Raw genomic sequence first — 5245 nt, 5'->3', positions numbered from 1 at the left:
ATATATATATATATATATATATATATATATATATATAAAATACACAAGCTACAGTGTTTTTATAGTGTAATATAATGACGTCATAATATACTATAAAAACACTCAAGCATACAATGTTTTCACACTCAGATGACTGGGTATCTACTCTCTAACTTTCAAACAAAACCAAATTGCTGGTGCATTGTGCTTTTGTGCATAACAAGATACTCCTTTAACACCTAATTTCCCCCAGCGTTGCCATGGCAACCGTAGCTTATATAGTAGGGAGCTCCTGCGGATGCTTTACCCTTCACTGCATCACCTCCTCAACCAGCTGTTACCAACTCAGTGTCCTCCAACCACCTCACTTTCACTAGTAGATTTACAGTGACAAATTGGCATGATTCTGGCACCAAATAAACAGCTTTACAGCAGCTTACATTAATCATAGCTAGAGATAAATTGTTTGTGCTTGCTGTTTTAGTGGAGAGTTTTGTAGTATTGATGGGGTTTGTAAATTGACATTGTGGCCATGCACACAATTGAGATAATAGTAATATAAGCTTTACTAACCATCCTAATTTATCACATTGCATGGTTGTTACATACTTTTTAACCCCCTAAAACGAAATATGGATCTGTCCTTCCTTTCTTTTAGGACTGTATGACCTAGCTAATATACTACCAAACATTTTATACGCTCAAAACACGGGTCTGTTCAAGCTTTGCTAAACCTGATGAATGGATGGTGTTCTTTGGTGTTTAACCTTTTTCATATTTGAATATGATTAAGAAACTAATTTCAGCTCTTAATTAGAAGCATGCAATTTCAATGGTACATCCTTTTAAGAATGAAAGGCTACACTTGCTGCTTTTTCTGTATACATTTGGGCAAAAATGCACAGGTTGCCAAAAGTGTCTTTAATATTGAGTCTTATTTTCTAGAAACATCCCCAAAGCATGACACTGCTATCACCATGTTTCACCGTAGATACGGTATTAGCCAGGTGTTGAGCCATTTTAGTCACAGTGTTTTCCGGTCAGGCTGAAGAGTTTATCGTTTATTTCAACAGACCAGAGAATCTTTTCCAACAGGATCTTAGTCCATTAACTGCTGTTTGCCTAACTCCACTCATGTTGTTTTATTTATCTTTACTTAAGAGTGAATTCCAGTTAAACGTAATGACTTAATGATTAATGAAACCATATGCTGAGATAGTTTTCCTCCCGGTAGGTCCAGCAGGAGCTCTAACTGCCTATAGAGTGTTTAATTGAGTCCTAGGTCACCTTGTCTACATTAGAAAACATACAGCCATTAGAAAAGTCATTTCCAAAAAGACGCTTTCTTTCCATCTGTGTTCTTTCAAGGTCAAACTCTGTAATTAACATAGAAACTTAACAGAAAAGTATAAAACCACCTGCATTTCCACTAGAGTTATGATGTACAATATGTAAAAATATAGAAATATAATATCTACTTCCAGACAAAACTATAGCAATAAAGTCAAGAAGCCTCCTATTAAGAATATTTGCATGTTTCTACAATTTGACTCTTTTCAGGTTAAACTTCTGTGTTTTGCCCACTAGTGAAATTTGTACTCGTATAAGACAACATATAATTATTGATATCATTTCAAATTTAGTATGGATTAAATTGTGTTTTTACCTCAGCAAATTGTTTGAATTGTTTAAAGGAATAAAAAAAAAAAAAAAAGAATCTGTCATTTACTCATTGCAAACCTGTATTACTTAATTTCTTATGTAAGAAGATATTTTGAGAAATTCTTCAAAATATATTTTTTTCTCCGATAGAAGAAAGAAATCATACAGGTTTGGAATGACATGAGGGTGAGTAAATGACAGTTTTCTGCTTTGGGTGGACTATCACTTTAAGACTAAGCAATGTTACAGCGTGTAATGAATAAATACTAATCAAATAAGGCATTGTTAATGTTAAAGCATAGTGTTTGTGTTAAAACAATTCTCAAAAGTCATGTTTTTGGCTATAAAGTTTAAAATAAGAACCTTGGGGAACATATCTCTGCCTTCATCATGAACACTGTTCCTTGAGGGGGAAAATGTTTTGTAGATGCAGAGAAGTCTTTCATGGGTGTTGATGATTACAGCACAGTACAATACAACAGCATTGTTCCTCTGGATCCACTGTTTGCAGAAAAAGAAACTAGTTTTAGTTTTATTGACTTTTCACCATTATCGCAGGTTCACTAAAGAACACTGAATTATTTTGCTGTTACAAGAATAATAATTTTTAAAAAATCCGCAATCATTTAAAAGTCTGCACATATAAGGAATTGGTGATCTCTGGTATCTCGCCGTTCAACATCTTGGAATTGTCCGCCTATTTGAATTCCTCATCTGGCAATCTGTAAGCTCACACCTGAGGGGGTAGCTAGTATCTGAAACTAGACTTATATAACTTTCTAGCAAAATCAAGACACAATTGAGTTCGTCTTTCCATAAGGGTGCGCAGTCCAAGAGCATCAGAATACCCCATACCTTCGACCGAGTATAATTTTACAGACCCGTTTCTGCACACTTTCCAGTCTTTTGGCTTGACGGTCAAGGAACTATGCCAGACTGGAACCACATACTCCAGCACTGGGCACATGTACCCTTTATAGATGGTAACCAAATCAGGATCACAGACACCAAATTTCTTTAACCGACGGAGGACAAAATGCTTTCTGTTGGCCGAGGACAACATGTGGTCCACTTGACAATCCCGTTTCAAATCACTCTGAATAATGACCCCCAAAACTTTAATGCTGTCACAAATTTCCAAGGTGTTCTGATCAATGGTGAATAAAGGATTTACCAGTTCCCGCCTCGTGCTAGTGACATGCAAAACCTTGCATTTCTTTGGGTTGAGTTTCATTTTATGCTTCTCTACCCAAACGTTAAGATCGTTCAATGTCTTGAGGAGTCTGGGCAATTGTCATGTCATCCACATATTTCCAATGGCCTTTTACATCCTGAAGAGCACTGGTAATCAGAGCTAGAAAGATGATAGGCCCAAGTATAGTTCCTTGTGCAACGCCACATGAGGGATATTGTCAATCAGAAAGACATCCATGATATCTCACCCTGTGGTGTTGGTTGGTCATGAAGCTACAAAGCCATGGAATAAAGCTATGTCTCACTCCAAGATCAAGAAGGCATTGTATTGCTATCGTATGTTCAAGAGCATTGAATGCCTTGGCAAAATCTGTTGTAATTGATGTACACACTGAGCCCGATGCATCACTAGCCTTATATACAAAGTCCATTAGATTAACTAGATTATGAGTTGTAGAATAGTTCTGTCGACTGCCAAACTGCATGGGATCTAAGTTTGAAGAAATATCGTTCAGAATCCATTGGTCAGCAAATTTCTCACAAATTTTTGAATGAAAGATGAGATGTTAAGGAGATTGGTCTCAAGTCCTGAATATTCGAAGGGCAAGATTTTGGTATGGGTACAACAGTAACCTCTTTCCATTTTCCAAGGACAACTCCTTCTTCAAAGGATCTGTTTATGATGTCACAAATTGGATTGCTGATTTCACATGCAAACTCCTTCAATATTCTTGGAGGGATCATGTCTGGACCAGGAGATTTGTAACAATTAACAGAAGACAATCTTGTACACATCCCATACTGAGATAGTAGGTAAAGGGAAAGATTGAGACACTTGGTGTTGATTGCATTAGCAATCAATGCAAAGTCTTTAGGATCAATTCCTGGAACCTCGATTTGGTCCACCTTTTCCTGAGATCTGCACATCGATTTAATTTTACTGTGCCAGACTCTAGGATTCCCTTTTAGCTCACCTTCAATTTTAGATTTATAAAACCACTTTTTTTTTTCATTAATTCCTTTTGAATTTGATTTCTGTAAAGTTTTGTAAGGAAACTGGATGCTCCAGCCTTAAAGGGTTAGTTCACCCAGAAAAGCAGTATGATTAAACAATGATATAACTTTTGTTTTAACAAATAAGCTAAGTTTTGTAGATTTTTAGAACTTTCAAACATAAAACATGATGTGCTAAAGCAAGGATTAGAAGCCGTCAAATAATCCTCTGATGAATGCAAGACGTTTACATAGATTTTTCTTAATGAATTAGCTATATTAGACTGAAAATTAGTTGTCATAAGGTTGTTTGCAACAAAAAGTGTTTCTTATACAAGGTGCTACAACTGTCTCACAGAACCTTTACAACAGATTAGACTTTCTTTCTCACTTTACTTAAAAAGGGTGTTATTAACCATGCTGTTTAAATGCAACATATTTATTTTCCACTATATCACTGTTTTATTTTACTAAAATAAAAATAACTTTCTATATAGGTTTATTTGACTAAGATTTGAACAAATAATTGTTAGAAGAAACAAACAAATATTCGATAAGTCCATCTTATCACCACAAGCTGATGTGTCTGATGGTTTGTGATGACATTAATATCTTACTGATACACATGTGTTAAGATGTTAAGTATGTGTAAAGTTCAATATTACTTTTAAAAATAGTTAAAAATGAATCTTTTTTTAGCTTTCATATAGGATTCACGGTCATACTCAGTTGGATTTTGTGTAACAGAGTCCTGAAACAAATGAAAATAGAATGTATGGAAGACTTTTCTTTTAAGATATTATAATGACAGACTAAAAACTTTAGATTGATTAAACAACTGAGGTTATGCATTTCTCTTGAATATGTATACAGTAAGCAGTGATTACATAAAACATTATTGTATAAATACATAACCTTGTAAATTCAGCACGATTCTATCATATTAATCAATAAAAAAGACTTCATTTATATACCATATCTGACTTTCTCATCAAAACGCGACAAATTTTCTTTTGACTTTTTAAATGTCAAACAACCGGTTTTGTTGGAAAACAAAAATAAAAAAAATAAAATAAAAAAAAGTGTTATGTTTCCCAGTTAGAATGCTTATAGTTTGTAATAAAATCACATCTTTAAGCTAAAACATTTTTCTTTCAAACTCTCTCAAGCACCCACGCAGCTTTCACAGACCCCCACAAAACTGCCAACAACATCCACAATCCACAAAACAATGTTTGTTTAAACATTTAGCAGTAGCTGAGACCCTAAAGGAATTATTTTACGCAGTGTTGGGGAGGTTGCTACGGAAATGTAATAGGTTATAGATTACAAGTTACACTATTTAAAATCTAATAAGTAGCGTAACTATTTCAATTACTTTAAAAAGTAATGTAACTGATTTGATTACTTTTTTTTT

This window comes from Sinocyclocheilus rhinocerous, unplaced genomic scaffold (genome assembly GCF_001515625.1).
Source record: "Sinocyclocheilus rhinocerous isolate Xijiao unplaced genomic scaffold, SAMN03320098_v1.1 scaffold640, whole genome shotgun sequence".
Taxonomy (NCBI): domain Eukaryota; kingdom Metazoa; phylum Chordata; class Actinopteri; order Cypriniformes; family Cyprinidae; genus Sinocyclocheilus; species Sinocyclocheilus rhinocerous.
This window is presented reverse-complemented; position numbering follows the sequence as displayed.